This window comes from Pongo pygmaeus, chromosome 12, assembly GCF_028885625.2.
Source record: "Pongo pygmaeus isolate AG05252 chromosome 12, NHGRI_mPonPyg2-v2.0_pri, whole genome shotgun sequence".
In the NCBI taxonomy this organism is placed as follows: Eukaryota; Metazoa; Chordata; class Mammalia; order Primates; family Hominidae; genus Pongo; species Pongo pygmaeus.
In genome coordinates this window covers 45,524,528-45,552,186 of record NC_072385.2, presented here as the reverse complement: position 1 = coordinate 45,552,186, position 27,659 = coordinate 45,524,528, and the positions used below count along the sequence as shown (strand labels likewise).

Genomic DNA, 27,659 nt, shown 5'->3' with positions numbered 1-27,659 from the left:
TCAAATTGGGCAGAACAAAGAAAGCAGCTAGCTAGGTAATTTGGAGGTTTCTGATGAGGAGACTTGTGGGGAGTCACTTAATGGAAAGTGGAAGTTAGAAGGATGAGGGTGACCCACAGGGTTTCATTTCTCCTCCCTAGAAGTTTTGCACATCAATGGTATGTGCTTCATTTACATCAGTTAGCATATTGGGATGCAGCTTAATCTAGAAAAAGTGTTTTTTTTTTTTTTTTCTTTGGGAAAGCTGTGTTTGCTGAGATGGTTATTTCATAAAAGGACCTGAGAGACCCCTATGGTATATTATATCAAACTAGCTTTAGAAACAAAGTAATAAAAGAATGTATATCTTGAGTACTAAAAATAACTACCAATATTCTTGGCAATCATAATATATATATGTACATATGTATATATTTGGTTGGTTATTAATAAGAAAAGAAGTCTCTGGTGATTTAGAGATTTTGTTTACCTTATTTACATGGGAATCTGATTATGCATTATTTCTTTGACATGTATGTTTTTGCAAAAGTGGAAAAAGAGATGGCAAAAGAGCTGAACTGCTGAATCTGGGAAATGTAGGAATATTAGGAGCCTTCATGAGTACAAAGAAAATGATTTTTTAAATTATGACTCTTAGTATAACTGAACTCACTTCAGATGCATTTAGAATATTTGCATAAAAGATGATTTGATTTTGGCTGCTCCAGAAACTACTGGAAGAAGGAAAGAGTACTAGAATTCAGATAAACCACAGTGACTCATTACTTCTCTTTGTTACTATTGGGAGTCAGAGATATAGATTTTGTTGATATTAGTTATTCAAATGAAATAAACATGAATGTGCATACATTGGCTTTGTTTTTCAAGGAGCTAACTTTTGGATACAATAGCAATTTAATGAAAATTCTTTAGAGAATAACATGATACTTCAAACAAGACTATTTTAGAAACAAAAATAATGTTGAATTCATTAATTGATTCATAAAATGGTTATTTTCAATGAATATTGGAGTCATTTCCAAATGTAAAAGCTTATTAATATATAATGCTTGTAGCAGTTTTATTTTGTAGAAGTATGTCAATATTGATAAATGATGATACTTTTTATTGAGGTTTATATATTACACCTCATTGCCATGAGTGGATGAAAAAACTTTCAGAAGGCTAAACTAGAGAACACAAGAAACTTGGGCAATTATTACACCACATGGGTCTGAGAAATAATGAATACTATCTACTAGGATTCATCAAACATATATCCAAGCTGATCAATTTAGGACACTTCCACTGGGGAGATGTGAAGTGTACATTCAGCTGAAGTGTCATTGTAATTGTGTACCTTCTCAGTTATCGGGCAAGTTAAAGAGCATGATGAATGTTTGTAGTATAATGGTGTATTTCCTTCTCATCTCTTGCACTAAAGACATGTGACAGCATGTACCACCTGCTTTGACATTGATTCCCAGGTGCATGAGTTGCTCCTCTGTTTATAGACCACATTTGTTTTTATCCCTCCTCATATCCACATTGATACTGACACAGTTTCATTTGAGTTTTAGACATATGACAAATCATATCACGTTTGAAATTGTAAGTGTATATTTCATGAAGCCTGTATTGGTGTTTTCTTCAGCGTATTTATGTCATGTTCCAGTCCCAAGACACAAAGTATAAAACATAAAAACCTAAACTAATAGAGGCAGGAGGATACAGCTTGATGGCAACAGTGCATGAATGTATGGATAATTTTATCATATTTACATATGATCGATTATGTATCCCTTTTGCTTTTCAGTGTCTTCTCAGAAACAACCGGCCTTGAAGGTAATTACACATTCATTTCTGTTTTGAACTATTAACTATGTAGTCTGTGAAATATACGTTATGTATTGATTATTTTGTTTCAAATCCCATTCAGGCTACAAGTGACAAGAAAGATTCTGTTTCAAATATAGCCACAGAAATAAAGGATGGAGAAAAATCTGAGACAGGTAATTTTGCAATACACATTTAATGTCATGTTCACTCAGGATAGAAGAGAACTTCCCTTCCCTGAATAAATCGCAGGGGGCTCATTGAATCTGCACATTCTGATTCAGCAGGCCTGAGATTCTGCATTTGTAATAAGTTCTCGGGTGATGCTGATGCTACTGGTCCTTGGCCATGATCTGAGTAGTAAGATTATATTCTTCCCCACAGTGAAATTGGCAAGAACGATTGGAGAGCAGTGCAAGATATAACAGGCTAAGGGACAGCATATTCTTGCTTTAATTCTACAGCATGTTTCCATCATAAAGGGAAGGAGAAAGAGATTAAGTAATAAAAATTATAGGCATGAGATCATATTGTTAAAACCACAAGGAAGAAGTGATTGGAATAACCCATAAACAATGTAGAAAGAGAACTAAGGAGACCTCTGATGTGGTAATTATTTTACTCAAGGAAGAGGGATTGTGAGGCAAGAAGGAGGGAAAAGAAGATGTTATTTATGTAATTTTGGGGTTTCTGCTGCAGAAACCTGATGGGACTCATTTCAGATGCATTTGGAATATTTGCATAAAAGAAGACTAGATTTTGGCTGCTCCAGGAACTACTGGAAGCAGGAAAGAATGCTAGAATTGTGATGACCCACAGTGACTCATTACCCCTCTTTGTTACTATTGGGCATCAGAGATATATGTTTTGTTGGTATTAGCTATTCAAATAGGATAATCATGAATATGCATACATTGGCTTTGTTTTTCAAGGAACTAACTTTTGGATAAAATAGCAATTTAATGAAAATACTTTAGAGAATAACATGATCCTTCAAACCAGACTATTTTAGAAACAAAAATAATGTGGAATTCATTAATTGACTCCTAAAGTGGTTATTTCCAATGAATATCAGAGCAATTTCCAAATGGAAAAGCTTATTCATATCTAATGCTTTTAGTAACTTTATTTTGTATAAGTATGCCAAATTTGATGGTTTATTATACTTTTTGATGAGGTTTATATATTATACCTTCTTGCCATGAGTGGATGAAGAAACTTTCTGAAGGCTAAACTAGAGGATATAAGAAGTGTAGGCACATTATGACACCACAGGTGTGTGAGAAATAAAGAATATTATATACTAGGATTCACCAAACATATATTTAAGCTGATCAATTCGGGACACTTCCACAGAGCACTTGGGAAGTGTACATTCAACTAAAGTGCCACTGTCATTGTGTACCTGCTCAATTGTCAGGCAAGTTTAAGAGCATGATAAATATTTCTAGTATAATGGTATAAATCCTTCTGATGTCTTACATGAAAAACATTCAGGAGCATTAATCACCTGCTTCGACATTGATTCCTAAGTGTGTGAGTTGTTCCTCTGATTTTAGATCACATTTGTCCTCATCACTCGGCATATCCACATTGATATAGACACTGTTTTATTGTAGTAATAGACATGTGAAGAATAATATCACATATGAAATTGGAAGTGTTTGTTTCATGAAGACTATACTTCTGTTTTCTACAGGGTAATTCTGTCATGTTTCTGTCCCAATACACAATGTAGAAAACATCAAAGCCTACGCTAATTCAGGCAGGAAGATACAGCTTGATGCTAACACTGCATGAATGTATGGATAACTTTATCATATTTACATATGAGTGATTATGTATCCCTTTTGGTTTTCAGTGTCTTCTCAGAAACAACTGGCCTTGAAGGTATTACACTCTCATTCATATTTTGAATTAACTGTATAGTCTATGAAATATACTGTATGTATTGATTATTTTGTTTGAAATCCCATTCAGGATACAAGTGTCAAGAAAGATTCTATTTCAAACATAGCCACAGAAATAAAAGATGAACAAAAATCTGGGACAGGTAATTTTGCAATACACATTTAATGTCATGTACACTCAAGATAGAGGAGAACTTCCCTTCCCCGAATAAATCAGCAGGGGGCTCATTGAAGCTGTGCATTCTGATTCAGCGGGCCTGAGATTCTGCATCTGTAATAAGTTCTCAAGTGATGGTGATTCTGCTGATTTTTGGCCATGATCTGAGTAGTAAGATTATAGACTTGCCTACATTGAAATTGCAAAGAGGAACCATTGTAGAGCAGTTCAAGATGTAACAGGCTCAGGGGACAGCATAATTTTGCTTTAATTCTACAGTATGTTTCCATCAAGAGGGAAAGGAGAACAAGATGAAGTACTAGAAATTATAGGCGCCAGATCATATTGCTAAAACCAGAGGGAAGAAGTGATCGTAATAAGCCATAAACGCTATAGAACAAGAAGTAATCAGACCATTGATGTAATTATTTTCCTCTGGGAAGAGGGATTGTGAGGCAGGAAGAAGGGAAAAGAAGTTATTTATTTAATTTTAGGGTTTCTGCTGAGGAAACCTGAGGGAACTCACTTCAGATGCATTTAGAATGTTTGCATAGAAGAAGATTTGATTTTGGCTGCTCCAGGAACTACTGGAAGCAGGATAGAGTGCTAGAATTGTGATAAACCACAGTCACCGGTTACCCCTCTTTGTTATTATTGGGCATCAGAGGTATATGTTTTGTTATCAGTTAGTCAAATGAGATAAATGTAAATATGCATACATTGGCTTTGTTGTTCAGAGAGCTAACTTTTGGATAAAATAGCAATTTAATGAAAATACTTTAGAGAATAACATGATCCTTCAAACCAGACTATTTTAGAAACAAAAATAATGTTAAATTCTTTAATTGACTCCTAAAATATTTATTTTTAATGAATATTGGAGTGATTTCCAGATGGACAACCTCATTCATATCTAATGCTTGTAGCAACTTTATTTTGTGTAAGTATATCAAATTTGATAATTTTTTATACATTTTGATTAGGTTTATATATTATACCTTGTTGCCATGAATGACTGACAAAACTTTCTGAAGGCTAAACCAGAAAATACAAAAGTGTAGGCTCATTATTATACCACATGGGTATGAAAAATAATGAACACCATATAATAGGATTCACCAAACATATATCCAAGCTGACCAATTTGGGACACTTCCACTGAGGAGCTTTGAAGTGTACATTTATCTAAAGTATAATTGTCATTGTGTAGCTGCTCAATTATCAGGCAAGTCAAAGACCATGATGAATATTTGTAGTATAATGGTATAAATCCTTCTGATGTCTTGTATGAAAGACATCACATGCACAATCCTGGCTCACTTCAACTTTCACCTTCTGGGTTCATGTGATTCTCCTGTCTCAGTCTCCTGAGTAACTGAGATTACAGGTGTGCACCACCAACCTGGTAATTTTTGTATTTTTAGTAGAGACCAGCTTTCACCATGTTGGCCAGGTTGGTCTCGAACTCCTGACCTCAAGTGATCCACCCACCTTGGCCTCACGAAATGCTGGGATTACAGGCGTGACCCACCGAGCCCTGCCTACATGATTTAAAAAAATTTTTTTTAACTTTTTAAAAATAAAGATAAGAGTGTTTCTGTGTTGCCCAAGCTGGTCTGAAACGCCTGGGCTTCTCAAATGATACTTCTGCCTCAGCCTTTTGAGTAGCTGAGATTATAGGAACAAGTCACTGTGCTCTTTTATTTTTTTAATATTCCATAGGTTCCTATTTTTGATTTAAAATGCATTTTACTTTTTGTTTAATAGTGTCTCCTGCTGTTGAACAGTGTTTAAACAGGTATGATTTCACAGATTTTTTTAAACTGATATGTTAACTTAGTGAATAGAGAGAATAGAAACTAGTATCCATTTAGTATTCTACTCTGTGCTAGACACCATATTACATGCTTAACATTTATCATGTCATGTCATCTCCACACAGCTTTACAAACTATTTGTGCTATTATTGCTTTTTTTTACTAATTAGGCAACTCTGCTTTAAAGAGTTTGAAATATTGGCTCATGATTCCACAGTTAACAGGTAGCCAACCCATGATTTGACCATCATCCTGCCTGGCTCTCTAATCACTTCTTTTGCCCTTAAGCATAGACGGATACAGACCTATGCAGCAATGCGATCACGGTACTGGTTTAAATCAGATCAATTCAGAAAGTCACATTTTGTTATATATTAACTCTCTTTAGAGTGTTCCTTAGAAGGCTGGCTACTCCAAAAGTTTGTCCAAATATTTTGGAAATGGCAGTGGTAACCATATTACTTTTTTTTTTAACTGTCAAAATTTTAAAGGCAGATATCAGTTGCCTGTGGCCACAAGACCCTAAGTTTTTCATAAGCAAGACCAGGCCAGTCCTAGAAAAATATTATCTTACTGTGCATGGAGAATATCTAAATATAGTCCATGTTATGTTAACTATATTTAGCATATATTAAAAGGATATTTCTAATTCATTTCTCTACTTACTGCCTACGCAGTTAGGTTTTCTCTTTAAGTGAGTACCCTGCCTAGTTTGCTGAAGCTTTTTCTAATTTTCTGGATTCTTCTTTTTTCCTTCTATGACATTTTAATATTTTCTTGATTTCTTTTCACTTTCTCTACTGCTTTTCTTAGGGTTTAAGATCTTCTATTATAGTTTTCATGTACGGCAGCTAAATATTTCCCATTTTCCTATAGACAAAATCAGAGGTGCATAGAATTTCAGAGTGTTAAGAAATCCTAGAGACTAAACAAAATATCCTCTAGTACTTGAATCCTTGCTTAACATCCTAATCAAGTGGTTGTTCAGGTGGAGAACCTGAAACTCAAAGACAGAAAATTATTTGGATACAGTAAATCAGAGAAATAAGAATTGCACTCAGGTTTCTTAGCTCAAAACCCAGTCTTCTTTTACATCATTCTGTCATTGAGTGATTTTAGTTTAAGAAAGAGGGAGTGGCTCTAGTGAACACAGTGGAAGAGGATGAGAATGGAATGAGCTGTTGAACCCAATGAAAGTGGATAAGAATGGAATTTGTAGGGGACAGCCAAATTTGAAGAGAAACAAACACTTAGCTGGATAGAAATGAGGGTTTTAGGAAAAAATCTGAATATTTGGCTTTATTACAAGTTTGATAAAGATAAAGGAATTGAAAACACAGGATGTTGGGAGTTATCAAGGAAGGCATATTAGAATACAGCATTCTTCTAGGGTTTTTATGGTTTTAGGTCTAACGTTTAAGTCTTTAATCCATCTTGAATTAATTTTTGTATGAGGTGTAAGGGAGGGATCCAGTTTCAGCTTTCTACATATGGCTAGCCAGTTTTCTCAGCACCATTTATTAAATAGGGAATCCTTTCCCCATTCCTTGTTTTTCTCAGGTTTGTCAAAGATCAGATAGTTGTAGATACGTGGCATTATTTCTGAGGGCTCTGTTCTGTTCCATTGATCTATATCTCTGTTTTGGTACAAGTACCATGCTGTTTTGGTTACTGTAGCCTTGTAGTATAGTTTGAAGTCAGGTAGCATGATGTCTCCAGCTTTGTTCTTTTGGCTTAGGATTGACTTGGTGATGCGGGCTCTTTTTTGGTTCCATGTGAACTTTCAAGTAGTTTTTTCCAGTTCTGTGAAGAAAGTCATTGGTAGCTTGATGGGGATGGCATTGAATCTATAAATTACCTTGGGCAGTATGGCCATTTTCAAGATATTGATTCTTCCTATCCATGAGCATGGAATGTTCTTCCATTTGTTTGTATCCTCTTTTATTTCATTGAGCTGTGGTTTGTAGTTCTCCTTGAAGAGGTCCCTCACTTCCCTTGTAAGTTGGATTCCTAAGTATTTTATTCTCTTTGAAGTAATTGTGAATGGGAGTTTACTCATGATTTGGCTCTCTGTTTGTCTGTTATTGGTGTATAAGAATGCTTGTGATTTTTGTACATTGATTTTGTATCCTGAGACTTTGCTGAAGTTGCTTATCAGCTTAAGGAGGTTTTGGGCTGAGACGATGGGGTTTTCTAGATATACAATCATGTCATCTGCAAACAGGGACAACTTGACTTCCTCTTTTCCTAATCGAATACCCTTTATTTCCTTCTCCTGCCTAATTGTCCTGGCCAGAACTTCCAACACTATGTTGAATAGGAGTGGCAAGAGAGGGCATCCCTGTCTTGTGCCAGTTTTCAAAGGGAATGCTTCCAGTTTTTGCCCATTCAGTATGCTATTGGCTATGGGTTTGTCATAGATAGCTCTTATTATTTTGAGATACATCCCATCAATACCTAATTTATTGAGAGCTTTTAGCATGAAGAGTTGTTGAATTTTGTCAAAGGCCTTTTCTGCATCTATTGAGATAATCATGTGGTTTTTGTCTTTGGTTCTGTTTGTATGCTGGATTACAGTTATTGATTTGCATATATTGAACCAGCTTTGCATCCCAGGGATGAAGCCCACTTGATCATGGTGGATAAGCTTTCTGATGTGCTGCTGGATTTGGTTTGCCAGTATTTTATTGAGATTCTTCATTTATAATAAGTTCTCAGGTGACCTTGATGCTGCTGATCCTTGGCCATGATCTGATTACAAAGATTATAGATGTTCCTACTTTGAAATTGGGAAGAAGAACCATTTAACTGCAGGTCAACACATAACAGGCTCAGGGGAAAGCATCATTTTGCTTTAATTTTACAACATATATCGATCAAGAGGGGAAGGAGAAAGAGATGAAGTAATAGATATTATAGGCATCAGATTGTATTGCTATAAACACAGGGAAAAGTGATCCTAATACCCCAAAAACACTGTAGAATGAGAGCTAAGAAGATCACTGATATAGCAATTATTTTCCTCAAGGAAGAGGGATTGTGAGGCAGGAAGCAGGGAAAATAAGAAGTTATTCATGTAATTTTGGGGCTTCTGCTGAGGAAACCTGAGCGAACTCACTTCAGATACATTTGGAACATTTGCATAAAAGAAGATTTGATTTTGGCTACTCCAAGAACTACTGGAAGCAGGAAACAATGGTACAATTGGGATAAACCACAGTGACTCATTACTCCTCATTGTTACTATTAGGCATCAGAGAAACATGTTTTGTTGCTTTTAGTTATAAAAATGAGATAAACTTGAATATGAATTCTTTGGCTTCGTTGTGCAAGGAGGTAACTCTTGGATAAAATAGCTATTTAATGAAACTTCTTTAGAGAATAGCATGATACTCCCAACAAGACTATTTTAGAAACAAAAAGTATGTGGAATTCTAATTAACTCCTAAAGTGGTCATTTTCAATGAATATTGGAGTGATTTCTGAATGTAAAAGTTATTAATATCTTATGCTTGTAGCAGTTTTACTTTGTAAAAGTAGGTCAAAATTGATAATTGATGATATTTTTATTGAGGTGAATATATTATCCTTTGGTGCCATGAGTGGATGATAAAACTTTCGGAAGGCTAACCTAGTGGATACAAGAAACTTAGGCAAATTATTACACCACACGTGTGTGAGAAATAATGAATATTATCTACTCGGTTTCAGCAAACAGATTTCCAAGCTGATCAATTTAGGACACTTCCACTGAAGAGATGTGAGGTGTACATTCAACTGAAGTGTCATTGTAATTGTGTACCTTATCAGTTATCAGGCAAGTTAAAGAGCATGATGAATGTTTGTAGTATAATGGTCTAAATCCTTTTGATTTCTTGCATGAAAGACATGTGGGATCATGTACCACCTGCCTTAACATTGATTCTAAGATGAGTGAGTTGATCCTCTGATTTTAGATCACATTTGTCCTCATCACTTCACATATCCACATTGATATTGACATAGTTTTATTTTGGTTTTAGACATATGACAAACCATACCATGTTTGAAATTGTAAATATATATTTCTTGAAGCTTGTATTCCCTTTTTTCAGTATATTTCTGTCATGTTCCAATCCCCAGACACAAAGTAGAAAACATCAAAGCCTACACTAATACAGGCAGGCGGATACACCTTGATGCTAACACTGCATGAATGTATGGATAACTTTATCATATTGACATACGAGTGATTCTGTATCCCTTTTGCTTTTCACTGTCTTCTCAGAATCAACCAGCCTTGAAGGTAATTAAATTTTAATTTATATTTTGGACTAGTAACTGTATAGTCTATGAAACATACTTTATTTATTGATTATTTTGTTTCAAATTCCTTTCAGGCTACAAGTGGCAAGAAAGATTCTGTTTCTAACATAGCCAGAGAAATAAAGGATGGAGAAAAATCTGGGACACATAATTTTGCAAAACACACTTAATGTCATGTTCAGTCCAGATAGAAAAGAACTTCTCTTTCCCGAATAAATCCGCAGGGGACGCGTCGAAGCTGCACGTTCTGATTCAGCAGACCTGAGATTCTTCATTTGTAGTAAGTTCTTGGGTGACACTGATGCTGCTGGTCTTGGACATGGTCTTTGCAGTAAGATTATAGAGTTCCCTACATTGAAATTGAGAAGAAGAAACATTGGAGAGCAGGTCAGGACATAAGGGGCTCAGGGGACAGCATAATTTTGCTTTAATTCTACAGCATGTTTTCACCAAGGATGGAAGGAGAAAGACATTAAGTATAGATTTTTACAGACGTCACATCGTACTGCTAAAAATAGACAGAAAAGTGATCGTAATAACTCATAGACACTGTAGAACAAGAACTAAGGAGACCGCTGATGTAGCAATGATTTTTCCCAAGGAAGAGGGATTGTGAGGCAAGAAGGAGGGAAAAGAAGAAGTTATTTATGTAATTTTGGGGTTTCTGCTGATGAAAGCTGAGTGAACTCACTTCAGATGCATTTGGAATATTTCCATAAAGAAGATTTGATTTTGGCAGCTCCAGAAACTACAAGATGCAGGAAAGAATGCTAGAATTGTGATAAATCATATTGACTAATTACTCCTCTTTATTACTATTAGGCATCAGAGTTACATGTTTTGTTGATTTTCGTTATAAAAATTAGATAAACTTGAATATGAATACATTGGCCTCTTGGATCAAAGAGCTAACTCTTGGATAAAATAGCTATTTAATGAATGTTCTTTAGAGAATAGGATGATACTCCTAACAAGACAATTTTACAAACAAAAATAATATTGAATTCATCAACTGACTCTTAAAATGGTCGTTTTCAATGAATATTGGAGTGATTTCCAAATGTAAAAGCTTATTAATATCCAATGCTTGTAGCAGTTTTATTTAGTAAAAGTATGTCAAAATTGATAATGGATGATCCTTTTTACTGAGGTTTATATATTATACTTTGTTTCCACGAGTGGATGAAGAAATTTTTGAAAGGCTAAACTAGAGAATACAAGAAACTTAGGCAAATTATTACATCACATGGGTGTGAGAAATAATGAATAGTATCTACTAGGTATCAGCAAACAGATATCCAAGCTGATAAATTTAGGTCTCTTCCACTGAAGAGACGTGAAGTGTACGTTCAATTGAAGTGTCATTTTAATCTTTTACCTTTTCAGTTATCGGGCAAGTTAAAGAGCATGATGCATGTTTGTAATATAATGGTGTAAATCCTTCTGATTTCTTGCATGAAAGACATGCAGTAGCATTTACTACCTTCTTTGACGTTGATTCCTGGGTGTTTGAGTTGCTCCTCTGATTTTAGATCACATTTCTTTTCATCATTCGGCATATCCGCATTGATATTGACATTTTTATTTCAGTAATACACACATGACACATAATACCTCTTTGTAATTTCTGACTGTATATTTTCTGGAAGCCTGTATTCCTATTTTCTTCAGTGTATTTCCTCATGTTCCTGTCCCAAAGACACAAACTATAAAACATCAAATCCTACACTAGTACAGGCAGGAGGATACAGCTTGATGCTAACACTGCGTGAATATATGGATAACTTTATCATATTTACATATGATGGATTATATATTTCTTTTGCTTTTCAGTGTCTCCTCAGAAACAATCAGCCTGGAAGGTAGTTACTCTTTCATTTACATTTTGAATTATTTATTGCATAGTCTATGAAATATATATTATGTATTGACTATTTTGTTTCTCTTTCCATTCAGGTTACAATTAAAAAGAAAGTTTCTCTTTTGAATATTGCCACAAGAATAACAGGTGGTCAGAAATCTAGGATAGGTAATTTGGCAATGCACACTTAATGTCATGTGCACTCAAGATAGAAGACAACGTCCCACCCTTGAATAGATCAGTGGGGAGCTCATTAAAAATGCACTTTCTGATTCAACAGCCTTGAGATTGTGCATTTCTAGTGAGTTCTCAGGTGATGCTGATGCTGTTGATCCTTGGCCATGATCTTAGTAACAAGCTTGTGGAGTTCCCTACATTGAAATTGTGTAGAAGAACCGTTGGAAAGCAGTTCAAGACATAAAAGGATCGGGGACAGCATAATTTTGCTCTTATTTCAGAGCATGTTTCTATGGAAAGGGGAAGGAGAAAGAGAAAAAAGGAATAGAAATTATAGATATCAGATGGTACTGCTAAAACCAGAGGGAGGAAGTTGTCATAATAACCCATAAACACTGGAGAATGAGGTGCATGGTGACCACTGATGATGTAATTATTTTCATCAAGAAAGAGGGATTACAAGGCAAGAAAGAGGGGAAGGAAGAAGTTATTTAGGTAATTTTGGGGTTTCTGCTGAGGAAACCTGAGTGAACTCACTTCAGATGCGTTTAAAATGTTTGCATACCAGAAAATTTGATTTCTGACTGCTCTGATGACTACTGGAATCAGGAAGGAGTGCTAGAATTGGGATAAACCACAGCGCCTCATTATTCATGTTTATTACTATCAGACATCAGACATATATTTTTATTAGTTTTTCAAATGAGTTAAAATTTAATATGAATATTCAGCTTTTTTCCAAAGTGCTGGCTTTTTTGTTAAAATAGCTATTTAATGAAAGTTCTTTATAGTAAAGTGATATTCCAGAGAAGACTAATTTTACAGACAAAAATAATGTTGAATGCATTAATTGAATCCTAAAATGGTTATTTTCAATGAATATTGGACTGATTTCCAAATGTATAAGTTTATTAATATCTAAAGCCTGGAGCAATTCCATTTTGTATAAGTATGTATAATTTATTTTACTTTTTGATGGGGTTTATATATTATACCTTCTTGCCATTAGTGGATGAAGAAACTTTCTGAAGGCTAAACTAGAGGATATAAGACAGGTAGGCAGATTATTACACCACATGGGCATGATAAATAATGAATATTAAATACTAGGATTCACCAAACATATATCCAAGCAGATCAATTCAGGACACTTTCACTGAAGAGACGTGAAGTGTACATTCAACTGAAGTGTGATTGTAATTGTGTACCTTCTCAGTTATCAGACAAGTTAAAGAGCATGATGAATATTTGTGTTATAATGGTATAAATCCTTCTGATGTCTTGCAAGAAAGTCATGCGGTCGCAGTTAGCACCAGCTTTTACACTTATTTCTAGGGTTATGATTTGCTCCTCTGATTTTAGATCACATTTCTCGTTGTTAATCAGCATATCCACATTGATATTAACACTTTTTTTTAGCAAAGATGTGGTGCATAATCTCACTTTTTAACTTGTAACTGTATGTTGTTTGAAGCCTGTATTCCTACTTTCTTCATTGCATTTCTATCATGTTACTGTCCCAAAGAAACAAACTAGAAAAACATGAAACACTACACTAATACAGGCAAGAGTATTCAGTTTGATGCTAACACTCCATGAATGTATGGTTGGCCTTACCATATTTACATATGATTGATTATATATTTCTTTTCCTTGTTAGAGTATCCCGAGAATCTGCCCACCTTGAAGGTAATTACTCTTACATTTATATTTTTAAGTATTAACTGCATATCCTATACCAATATACATCATGTGCTAATCATTTTGTTTTAAAACCCATTCAGGCTACAATTGAAAATAAAGATTCTGTTCTGAATACAGCCACCAAAATGAAGGATGTACAAACATCCACACCAGGTAAACTTTGCAATGCAGATTTAACTCTGGAAAGAAGTACATTAATCTATTTGTAATGCTCATAGTCTTTCTATTCTCAATTATTTCACTTTTTATATTTTATTTCAGGATTTCATCTAAATAATGAGATTTACATGCATAAGGAAAATATATTTTTAAAACATAAGGTTTTAATTAATTAATTTATTTATTGATTGATTTATTTTTTTGGAGACAGAGCTTTGCTCTTGTTGCCCAGGCCGCAGTGCAATGGCTCAATTGCAGCTCACCGCAACCTCTGCCTTCCTGGTTCTAGCGATTCTCCTGCCTCAGCCTCCCGAGTAGCTGGGATTACAGGCATGCACCACCATGCCTGGCTAATTTTGTATTTTTAGTAGAGACAGGGTTTCTCCATGTTGGTCAGGCTGGTCTTGAACTCCCAACCTCAGGTGATCCTCCCTCCTCGCCCTCCCAAAGTGTTGGGATTACAGGCGTGAGCCACCATGCCCGGCTTAAAAATATAAGGTTTTATTCAGATGTTTCTACTTTTACATTTTGATACTCTGCAGTTTCCAATTTGGAATTTCAATAGTTTTTAGCGATTTAAAGAGATCAATTTTGATACTGTAAAATATTTGTTTTGCTTTAAAAGTCAATTCAAATTATGGCTTTTAGCTAATGAAATGTTTTATTTGGTAACATATTTGTGTTTTTTCAACTTTTATTGGTTCTGGTCAATTTTGTTAACGCTTATTATGTTAAGCCAATTGGATGCTCTGATTAGCACACTGTGTGTCTGTGTGTGTGTTCCTTTATTTTTTTGTTGTTTTTAATTTTAATGAGTAAATTGTAGGGTTTATGTTTATGGAGTAAATGAGATATTTTGATACAGTCATGCAATGTATAATAATGACATCAGGGTTAATGGGTTATCCATCACCTCACTCATTAACCATGTGCTGTCTTTTAATTTGTACTTCCTCAGTAATGCTAAAATGTGCAACAAGTTATTGCTGACTGTAGTCATGTTTTTGTGCTATAAAATGCTACATTTTATTCATTGTATCTAACTATAGTTTGTACTTATTAAGCATCCTCATTTCCTACCACTCCCACACCGTTCCTAGACTGTGGTAATGGTGATTTTTCTCTTCATCTCCATGAGCTCTATTTTTTAAGTTTCTCACACCCACAAAGGAGTGACAACATGTGAAGCCTTCCTTTCTTTGCCTGGATTATTTTACTTGACATAATGTCGTCTTGTTCCATCCATGTCATTGCGAATGAGAGGATCTTATTCTTTCATATGGCTGAGCAGTATATGTATCACATTTTTAGAACCCATTTGTCTGTTGATGTACATTTAGGTTGATTCCAAATTATGGCTATTGTGAAAAGTGCTGCAATAAACATGTCAGGGCCGATTTCTCTTTTATAATACTGATTTTCTTGCTTCTGAGTAGTTACCTAGCAATGGGATTGCTGGATCATGTGGGTAGTTGTATTTTTAATTTTTTGAGGGCTCTATACTGTTCTCCATAGTGACTGTACTAATTCACAATGCCACCAATGGTGTACGAGGGTTCCGCTTTCTCCACATCCTCACCATTATTTCTTAATGCCTGCCATTTGGATAAAAGCCATTTTAACTGAGGTGAGAAGATATCTCATTGTAGCTTTGATTTGCATTTCTGTGATGATCAGTGATGTTGAGCACCTTTCCATATACCTGTTTGCCATCTGATAGCAGTTTGAAACAAAACAGTGTCATTTTGCTACTATTTCTGAGCATGTTTCTAGCCAGAGGGAAAGGAACACAAATTTAGGAAATAGAAATTATACATGTAAGATACTACTGCTAAATAAAGAGGATTTCCTCTTTATTTGTGGTAGGAATAATTTATGAGAGCTATATAGAAGTGTTGATATTAGTTAATCAAATGAAATTTATTTGAACTAAGAAACTTTGACTGATTTTACTAAGAAACCTATTTTTTAATAAGATCACAGTTCCATGAAAGTGCCTTAGAGATTAGCATGGTATATCAAATCAAACTAATTTTAGAAACAAAAAGTTATAGCATTCATTCTTTGAATAACAAAACCAAAATATTCAGTGAACATTGCACTGATTTTGAAGTATAAAATGTTATTAATAAGTCTGTGGAAATTTAATTTTTTCATTTTTGACAATTATTTACACATTGAAAGCTTATTATACACATTTTTTTTTTGAGACGGAGTCTCACTCTGTCTCCCAGCCTGGAGTGCAATGGCACAATCTCGGCTCACTGCAACCTCCACCTCCCGGGTTCAAGTGATTCTTCTGTCTCAGCCTCCTGAGTAGCTGGGATTACAGGCACATGACACCATGCCCGGCTAATTTTTGTATTTTCAGTAGAGATGGGGTTTCACCATGTTAGTCAGGCTGGTCTTGAACTCCTGACCTTGTGATCCACCCACTTCAGCCTCCCAAAGTGCTTGGGATTACAGGCTTGAGCCACCACACCCAGCCTATACACTATTTTTGATGTGGTTTATATATCTTCTTGCATGAGTGGATTCAGAAACTTCTTGACAGGGCCAAACTTCAGGATACAAGCAATGTAGACATAGCAGTACCCTACCTAGGAATGAAAAAAATGAATAGTTTTATTAATTTTTATTCTACAACTGTCTAAGCTGATTAATTTTAAACAGTTTCTCTGATGAGAAATAAATTATATATTTATTGGAGTGTCCTCACAACTTTGTACTTCCTAAATAATAGGAAAAATAGTTGGACATGATAAATGCTTGTAGTATAATGGCGTAATTGAATCTGAAATATTGCATTAAAGATAGGCCATGGCATCCTCCCATCAGCTTTGACACTTACTCTCTCAGGATCATGATTTGCTATTCTTTATAAGGATCATTTTTCTCATTATCAGTCAACATGTTTATATTGGAATAGATACACTCTTCTATTTTGGTTATAGTTAGTTGAGACATAATCTCACTTTTGAAACCTTAACTACATATTTTATAAAACCTGTATTAAATAAAGCCGTTTATCTGAGGAAAGATAGCCAGAATCAAGGAAGACTTCACATAGCTGTCTGAGTCTTAAATTATGAAACAAATTTGTCAGAATAGTTGAGGAAAATATTTTAGATATAAAGAAGAGACTGCACATTGATGAAAGTGTAAACAGTAGCAGTCATTTTGGAAATGATTAATAATGAACAGCAGGCTCAATGTGCTGTTTATAAAGATACTATTGTGAAGTAAAGAGCAGTGTGCTGTTACTTTATCTGTTTCTATTGGATTTTTACATTTTGTTTTATTTCTGATGATTTTGCTCATTGATGTTGGGTGGATGAATTTGTGAGTGAATCTTTGACCATGTTTGCATGGCTTGAACCTGGTGACATCTAGTGCCTCCCCAAGTGGTTTGCTGAAGTTTTGGAGGATTAAAAGCATTTCTTAAAGAAGTAAATATTATAGTAAAGATTAAGCTTCATTTAAACACTTTTATTTTCTGGTTTTAGAAAGACTATGGCTTTTTTTTTTTTTTTTCTGAGACGGAGTCTCACTCTGCTGCCCAGGCTGGAGGTGCAGTGGTGCGATCTCGGCTCACTGCAAGCTCCACCTCCCGGGTTCACGCCATTCTTCTGCCTCAGCCTCTCGAGTAGCTGGGACTACAGGTGCCCGCCACCACACCCAGCTAATTTTTTGTATTTTTTAGTAGAGACGGGTTTCACCTTGTTAGCCAGGATGGTCTCGATCTCCTGGCCTCGTGATCTGCCTGCCTCGGCCTCCCAAGGTGCTGGGATTACAGGCGTGAGCCACCGTGCCTGGCTGACCATGGCTTTTATCTAACTGTTCTGTGTAGCTCATTTTAACTAAATATATAATTTTTTTAGCAGAACAAGGCTTAGAAATGGCATCAGAGGGAGAGCAAAAGAGCCTTGAAGAATATGAAAATAACTAGCCACGGGTATGTAAAAATTTAAAATCAAATTTCTGGTTTAATTTTGTTTTCCTTGCTTTGGTAATACAGCATATTCAAAATGAATTTACCTTTGGATTAGCCTTTTAGTATCAGTTGATTATAATTTAGTATTTCATTTTAAAAACATTTAACTAGTTATGAAACTTAAAATAGTGTTGGAATCTATAGCAACTTATATGTAATCTTTACCCTTGGAATTGAGTTAAAAAGTTCCTGATATTGTTTGCACTTCTATTTTTATAACTTCCTATTATAATAAAGAAGGTAACATCAAATATTGAATTACAATTTTAAGCAATAGAAATTATGAACAATTTAACAGTGATGACCACAGTATTGGATTCAGATTAAAGGGGTAATTATTGCTAGTGGTTCAAACTTTGCAGTTTTTTTATTTGCCAGTCACTAATACCAAGGTTAAGAATTTATTTTCCCTTTTGATCTCTGACTTCAGTTTCTATGTTCAGGGAGAGAATGGGTCATAAAATCAACCCAACTGGCTATCAAGAGAATTATACCTTGCAGAATGGCACCTTTGGTATTAAGGTACAAGCAATAACTGTCTAATGTATTTCAATATAGAAAATCTATAATTATTGTTAAATTTATTAAATCCACTGTCATTAGTGGACCTTAGAACTTAAGCCTATAATCTATATAAATATATAACACTGTCAATCATATTACAATGTGTAATTTGCATTAAAATATAAGAATTTGCTTTTCTTACTGACTGATGTTGATTTTGGCTTCTAATAATTTAAAGTTTGCCTAATCATTAGTTAGTAATCTTTGGAAAAAGCACTCAAGTGTACACTGTACGTATAGTGATAAAATCTTTTAAAGTGATGGTGCCTTTATAGTACCACAAGTCATCTCCTAATTCATTTTTGGGAAATTTAACACATAATGAATTAGTCAAGTTTAGTCCAAACAAACAGTGACAAATTAAAGTTTCACGGTTTATGTTTCTCACTTATTTTAGGCTAATGCAAATTATTTTTCACTTCTTAGTTACAATCCAGTGATTTGGGAGTCGATAAACATAGATTAAGAAGTTTAATATTAAACTTTAATTATTTTTTAATTTTTGTCTTTTTACACTTGATTATTTAAAGATAAAGTTATTTTTAAAACGTACTCTGACAGAAAAGACATCTGAGAAACAAAACTAGCAAATTTATCTTCCACTTTTGCATGTGCAAAAATTGTCTCAACTAGTAGTGAAAAAGTGTTGTGATAGAAAGGACCTCTTTATATATGCAGGACTTACTTGTGCACAAAAGTATGAGAGAATGTGGATCAAACAAGACAAATTAGGGTAAAAAAAACTTTAAAATTCATCACAAGTTAAAGCAGAGTTTCGGTGAAATTTGTGAAAATTACAAAACTGCTTGTATGGAGGAAGAGCAACTACATAATAACTCTACAGAAAGAACAAACTTAAGTAAATACCCTCTAATTTGACAAATGATTCACCTGATTGTCAGGAAAGTGATGCATCTGGCATGTCTGTCTCTGTAGTAGTCCAGATATTTCCTGAACAAAAATAACCCAGTCTCAAAAATGCCTTTCTATCTCATTCATACTCTGGGTCCCCAGAATATGCTTGCCAGTCACCTTCAGAGCTTTATTTAAATAGAAATAAAGTAGACTGTGAAAATGGAAACAAACCAGATACTGAACATGTTTTTAACCCAGACAAGGAAAATTTTTATAATGATACAGAAAGTACGAAAGCAAGAAACCCAGAAGTAGTTATGGTTGAAATAAAAGAAGACATATAGGTTGTTAGGCAAATGACAAAAAACCAAAACACCACTAATTGGAAATTAAACATTGGACATATGCCTTAATTTAGTGATTCAAAAAGCCTTTTAGATATGTGGCTTACCTGCTGCAAAGAAATAAAGCATAGGATTAAAAAAAAAAAAGATTATGGTGTTTCTGTTGTTACAAACACAACAGTACAAAACCAATACAGAATGTGTTCCAGAAGCTGTTATATGACAACTGCAGTGCAAATAAGTATGAAAGCATAAAACTTGAATTAGAAAATGTGCATTATTCTTCACCACATGGTGACAGAACATCAGCAGTATGTCTAGAAGTGGAATTAAGTGATCTATGCAAAGATTTAAGAATGAGGTAAGCATATTACAAGTAAAGTAGAGTTCCTGGCTTTGGAGAAAGTTCAACTTCAAAAAGACTTAGAGGGTCACTTGCTGCTACTCTGGTTTTCCTCTTCACCAATTATTTGATCCATTTGAATTTTTTACTTATGAAAATCTCTTGTGTAAAATGGGGTTATCTAAATACATAATTGTATGTATAAATAGATTGTTTTTGCAATTAAAATAATTCAAGCTCAGGAAGACATTCTCTTAATCTTTGTTCCTTAATTAACCCAAGTCTCTCTGTCAGTTTTCTAAATGGCATAGGAACTGGGAAACTAATTTATCCATAGACCATATGGTCTTCTGAACTAGTCAACATAAAGGAAATTGCTTAAAAAAAAGGTACAGAACAAGTACCTGTGTTTGTGCTTGTATAAACAGATGGGTAATTCCCACTTCTGTACATGTAGTATGTGCTATAAATATTTTGGGGACATTTTGAAACAGTGTTATTTATTTTATAGGTGAAAAACCAAGTACATTGTAGGTTTGACCTTGATGACATAATTCAGTCATCTCAAATAGCCTCAGAGGATGATGACTCGCTTTGCTCTAATTGTAAGAAAGTCATATTACTCATTGATCAACATGAAATGAAGTGTAAAGGTAGGACCAATGCATAAATATAAGGCTTTTTAAAAATCCTATAGCAATGTATGCACACATTGCTTAGCACTGTACCATAGAGTACTGATATGTTACAAGAATGTTCATCTCAGAAATATGCCTTATGTTAAAATAGAATGAAAACTATTGTATCTTGTACCCTCTCAGCCAAAGAGCTGTGGTCATTTCACTGTACTTTTCTCAGTGTGAATGACACGCCCAATGTGTTTGTTTACTCTGCTTCTCTTCTATGCCATTACTCGTTTACCCATGGTCAGGTTACCATTTCCTCCCACCTGAAATACTGTGATAACCTTCTAACTGTCTTTCCTACTATTCCACCTTCCAAAACCATGGCCTGTTCTGCAATCGTAATTATATAGTTGTAAAAAATCACACCTGATCATGTTACGTGCTTGCTGAAAACCCAGCTGCCATTTATTGCTATAAGGTATGGATCTCAGTCCTCGAGCTTTATATTGCATCATTGCATACCCTTCTCTGTGCCACAGCCAGTGCCTTAGGTGTTTGCTCCTACAATCAGTAGCTTTAGTGTGGTATCATTGATATGTGATAAAGTGCACACATGTAAGAGGTACCATTTGATAAGTTTTAACAGATGTATACGCATGTGAAACTATTACCACCATCGAGATAGTCAACATATATCCATCACCCACTAACGTCTCCTCATGGCCCTTTATGTTCCTGTTTTTAAAAGCTGCTAAATGGTTTTCCAAAATATTTATACTATTTTCTATTCTCATCAGCAGTAAATGACCATTCTAGTTGCTATGTTGTCACACTACTGCTGTATTTACTTTTTAAAATTTTAGTCATTCTGATGAGTGTATTATGTATATTATTATGGGTTTAATGTACACAATCCTAATGACTAAAATGTTGAGCATCTTTCCATGTGTTTATTTGACATTTATACATCTTCTTTGTTGAACTGTCTTCAAATCTTTTGCCATTCAAAAAAGTAGGTTGATGTTTTCTTACTTGTTGAGTTTTAATAATTCTGTATGTATTTGGATACTATTACTTTTTAGCTACTTTTTTACAAGGGTATTTTTTCCAGTTTTTGGGTTGACTTTTCACTAGCTTTATAGTATCTTTTGAAGAGCAGAAGATTTTAATCATAATGAATCATAATCCAATTTAATTGTTTTTGAATTACAGATTTTGTATTTTATGTCATATGTAAAAAAATGTTTGCCTAGCACAAGGTCACAAAGATTTTTCCTATGTTTGTTCTAGAAATTTTATGGATTTGGATCTTACATTTAAATCTATGCTCCATTTTGAGTTTCCTTTTGTATATGGAGTGAGGTGAGGTATGGATTCAAGTTCACTTTTTGGATATGGACAGCCAATTGTTCCAACACCACATGTTGAAAAGGCTATCCTTTCTCCATTGCATTGCCATCCTGCCTTTGTCAGTCATAAGCTGGTTGCATATACGTTATCTATTTCTGGACTGTCTATTGAGTTTTATTAATTTGCAGATGCTCCCCAAATTGTGGGAAACCCAATGTTTGAGTCAAAAGCAATTTAATACTTCAGTAAACCCACTGTAAAGTCAATAAGTCAAACCACCTTAAGTTGGGGATTGTCTGTATTTGACTTTCTTTATACAGGTTGAGCATTGCTAATTTAAATATCCCAAATCTGAAATGCTCTAAAACCCCAAACTTTTTGATTGCCAACATAGACATCACAGTGGAAAAATTCTATATCCAACCTCATGTGTACAAACATTGTTTCATGCCCCAAATTATTAAAAGTATTGTTTAAAATTACCTTCAGTCTTTGTGTGTAAGGTAAATATGAAAAATAAATATATTTTGTGTTTAGACTTGGGTCCTATCCCCAAGATATCTCATCATGTATATGCAAATATTCCAAAATCCAAAATCTGAAAAACTTCTAGTCTGAAGCATTTTGAATAATGGATACTCAGCCTGTACCTGTGGCACACTGTTTTGGTTACTTTTGATTTATAGTAATTCTTGAAATGAATCCTCCAATTTTGTTCTTTGTTCTGTTTTGACTATGCTAGATCCTTTGCATTTTCACATGAACTTTAGAATCAGCTTATTAATAAAATAAAGACTGCTTGCTTGTTGGAAATTAAGTTGGGATTGTGTCATATGTATAGATTAATTTGGGGAGAATTGACATCTTAACAATAGTGAATCTACTCAATAAAGTGTATGTCTGCTTTTATAGAGTTAGTATTTAATTTTCTCAGTAGTATTTTGCAGTTTTTAGTGTATAGGTCTTTTCATATTTTATCAGATTTATCTGTATTTCATTTTTGATGAAGTTGTAAATGATAGTTTAGTTAGTGTAGATGTATCTGACTTTCTTTATACAGGTTGAGCATTGCTAATCCAAATATACATTTTTATAAAACTATAGAAAATGATAATTTTAAAATTTTTATTTGATTGTTTATTGCTAGCATATAGAAATACAGTTAATTTTTCTATATTGAATTTGTATCCTTCAATCTTGTTAAACTCACTTATTAGTTCTGTCCCATTGTTGGTAGATTTGATCAGATTTTCTTCATAGACAAAAGGTTGTTAAACCTTTCTTTCTCAAACTACCCTCTTACTAAGGATAGTGAATATTTTCGACTTGTGGCAAAAGGGTCTCTTTTGCAGCTGATGAACTCTGCCATTTTAGTATGAGAGCAGCCATAGATCATCCATAAATTAATGAACACAGCTGTGTTCCAATAAAAGCTTATCAGACAAGAAGCTGGCCCACAGGTTGGGGTTTACCCATACCTATTGTATGGTGATGGTTGTGTATAAAGACAATTTTATTTCTTTTTTTAGACATGGATGCCTCTTATTTCTTTTTCTTGCCTGACTGCATTAACTGGAATCTGCAGAACAATGCTACAAACAAGTAGTGAAAGCAGACATTCCCATGTTCTTCCTCATCTTATGGGAAATGCATTCAGTTTTTCACTATGATGCACATTAGCTGTAGATTCATCATAGACGTTTATCATGCTGAAGAACTTCCCTTGGATTCTTATGATGCTGAGAGTGTTTCTTCTTTGAAACATCAGGAGTAAATTTTATCAGATGCCTATATCTGTTGGGATGATCCTATGGGTCTTCTCTTTTAGTTCGTTTTATGGTAAATAATGATGATGTTTCAATGTTAAGCCAACCTTCCATTTCTGGAATAAACCCCATTTGTTTATGATGTATTACCTTTTTATTATTCTGTTGGATTCAATTTGCTAAAGTCTCATTTACAATTTATTATAAAGTCTTTTATTTTTTTAGACCAGTTTTATGTTCCTGTCAAAATTGAGAGGGAGGTTCAGATATTTTTTTGTATACCTCCAACCCAATACATGTTTAGCCACCTTCATTACCAGTATCCTTCACCATAGTGGTAGTTGCTATGATAGGTGAGCCTAAATTGACACATCACAATCAACCAAAGCATTGGGGTTCACTCTTGGTACTGTACATGTGTGGATTTGGACAAATGTACAATGATGTGTATCCATGTTATATAAATTATTTGGACTTCCCTAAAAATCCTCTGTGCTCTGCCTATGTATCTTTTCCTGCTGTCTCTTACCCTTTGGCACCCTTTTACTTTATCCATAGTTTTGCCTTTTCCTGATCATATAGTTGGAATCATACAGTAAGTAACCTTTTCAGATTAGCTTATGTCACTTGGTAATATGCATTTAAGGTTCCTTCACATAATTTCATGAATTGATTGCTCATTTCTTTATGTGTAGAGTGATATTCCACTGATTAGCTGTGTAACCACAGTTTATTCACTCTGCTATTGGAGGATGTCTTCGTTGCATCACAAATTGGTTGAATTTTTACATTCGTGCTCAAGAGGGAATTTTCTTGTTGGTAATATTTTCTGGTTTTGGATCAGGGTAAAGCTAACATTACAGACTGAGTTGAGATATACTCCTTCTTTCTGTTTCTTTTGGGAGAGTTTATGTATAATTGTATTATTTTCTTCCAGAAATGTTTTGTAGAATTCACCAGCATAGCTAGCTGGGTCTGGAGTTTTCTTTTAGGAAGGTTTTTAACTATAACTTAACTTTCTTTTATGGATATAGGGCAATTCACATTATCTGTTGCTTCTTGATTGAGATTTGCTAATTTTCATTTTTAAAGGAATTTGTTAATTTTATCTAAGTTGTCATGTTTACTTACATAGAAATTATAATATCTTGTTATATTTTTAGTATCTGTAGAATCTATAATAATGTCACATTTTTTTATTTATGAAATTAGTAAATTGTATTGTTTCTTTTTTTCTGAGCAGCCTGGCTAAATGGAGCTTTATCACATTTATTGATCTCCTCAAGGTGTTTTGTGTTGTTGATTTTTTTCTATTGCTTCTTCTGGAACCAACAGTATAACAAAATACCATAGACTGGTTCAAACAATGAAAGTTGATTTCTCGCAGTTGTGGGGTCAGCAAAGTCCAAGATCCAGATGCTGTCGTGTTTGGTGTATGGTTAGGGAACACGTCCTAGTTCATGAATGAATTCTTTTTCTCTGCGCCCTCACTTGGCAGAAGGGGTGAAGGAGATCTGGGGTCTGTTGTATAAGAGCACTAAGCACTAATCCCATTCATGAGGGCTTGGCTCTCATGACCAACTACCTGTAAAAATCCCCCTCCTAATACCGTCACATCTGTGATTGGCTTTCAGCATATAAATTTTGGGGAAGACAAACATTCAGACCACAGCAGATGTTTATTATTTCCTTTCCTCCGCTTGCTTTGGGTTTAATTCACTCTTCTTTTATCTAGTTGCTTAAGGTAGAAGTCAAGGTCACTGATTTAAGACTCTTCTAATATAGACATTCGGCAGTGCTAAAAATTTGTATTCAAGTACAGCTGTAGCTACATTCCACAAATTCTGGTTGACAAATTTTTATTCAGTTCAGAATATTTTCTAACTTCTATTTCTATTTTCATTACCTGTTTGACCCAGGGTTATTTAGATGTGTGTTACTTAGTTTCCAAATATTTGAGTATTTCCCAGAGTTATTTTTGTTATTGGTCTTTAATCTGATTGATTTGTGGTCAGGGCACTTTGTATGACTGAAATCCTTCTGACTCAAACCTTTAATTGAGAGTTGTTGTATGGCCTAAAATATGGTCTGTTTTGGTAAGTGTTCCGTGGGTACTTGAAAAGCATAGTGTTCAAGTCTGTTCTCACTGATTTTCTGCCTTCTTGTTCTATCACTTATTGAGTAAAGGGTATTGAAACCTCAGATTACTTAGAAATTGTCTGTTTCTTTTTGTAGTTCTATCCACTTTGGTCTCATATATTGTGAGGCTGGTTTGTTATTAGGGGCATGAAGACTTAGGATTGTTATGTTTTGTTGATTAACTGAACCTTTTACTATTGTGACATGACCTTTTGTTATTTATTGCTGGATTTTTTTTTTTGCTATGAAATCTACTTTGGCATTAATACAGCCACTCCTGCTCAGCTGCGTCTGGCAACTGTTAGCATGTATCTTTTTCCATCCTTACAACCAATTTGTGTCTTTACATTTAAAGTGCATTTCTTATAGGCAGCCTGTAATTGGGTCTTGCTTTCTTGCTGAGCCTGACAGTCTGTATTATAGTTGAGGTTCTTAGACAAGTGTCATTTATAATGTGATTATTGATATAGTTATGTTTGTCTAGTAGCTGTTTGATTGCTATTAGTCCCAACTGTTCTTTGTTCCTCTTCTTTTCCTGCTTTCTTTTAGATTAGTCAACTGTTTTTTATGATCCAATTTTATATATATTTTTGGGTTTATTAGCGATAACTGTTTTGCTATCTTAGTGTTTAGGATTTTTAGTATATAATTTTAACTTCTCACAGTTCACCTTCAGTAATATTATACATCATAGATGGTGTAAAAAATGACAATGATACATTTTCATTTTTTTCCTGACACTTCCTTCCTGAATCTGACACTTCCTTCCTGAATCTGTGGGATTATGGTTTGTATTAAGGTTAGAATATTTTTGGCCATTTTCTCTTTAACTTTTTTTGTGTCTCTTCTTTTTTATTTGGGGAGTTATCTATTAGCTGCTTGAAAGTTTCTTGCAGTTTATCGTGTCAAATTTAGGAATTTTTCCTTTGTTCTCTCTAATTTGTGTTTATTTCCATCCACTACAGTTTTTACTTCTGACAATGTAATTTGCGTCTCTACAAGTATGGTTTGTTTTTGATTTTAAAAAAACCTTCCCTGCCTCCACTTATTGTCTTGAGTTTTATTTGGAGTACAGAGATTTACTTATAATCTTTCCATTCTTGCTTTTAGATTTGGGGTAATTCCTCACTCCTGAGGCAAGACTTTTCTGAATATTCATTGTCGTGTGAAGTATGTGGTATTTTGGCCTGGCTCATGGGAATGGACCCTCTTCCAGTCATTGTGTGAACCCCAGACATAGTTTCTGCTAATTTTCTTTAACCATTTTTTTAAATTTTATTTTCCATTGTTCTTAGGAAGTTTCCTAGCACGCAAGCACTTTTCGTTACTCCACTAAATACCCAAGAGGGAATCTCTGCACATCTCCAGGATTTGTTTCCTGTACTGCTTTTTTCTCTCCAGTTTTCTGTCCTGTGATCTCTATCTGCTTTGGTTTTACTAGCCTCTCCGCTTCATCACCCCAGCTCTATGTCAGATTTTCTCCCTTTGTCATGGCCTCGAACCTCTGTCAAAACTCTGTCAAAAGAGCTGGGACATTTGTAAGGCCTGCTATGTTTGTTTTCTGTCTTTCAGTGATCAACTACCATCTTCATTGCCTGAAGTCCACTGTGTTGAAAATCATCGTTTAATGTATTTTGTCTGTTTTGTTTTTTATTCATTCGGATAAGATGAAAAATCAGTATCTGTTACTCCATCAGAGCTAGTAACAGATTGCAGCAGAGCTTCAGCACAGCACATGCTGCAAACTGGCCAGAGTGTTTTGGTTTCCTCTTT

The 27,659-nt window shown here is 34.5% G+C and overlaps 1 pseudogene; it reads left to right on the top strand.

Moving 5' to 3' along the window:
- The first annotated feature begins 1,773 nt into the window (after nt 1-1,773).
- The window catches only part of LOC129025026 (ankyrin repeat domain-containing protein 36B-like), a 36,364-nt pseudogene continuing 10,478 nt past the window's right edge, over nt 1,774-27,659 (top strand).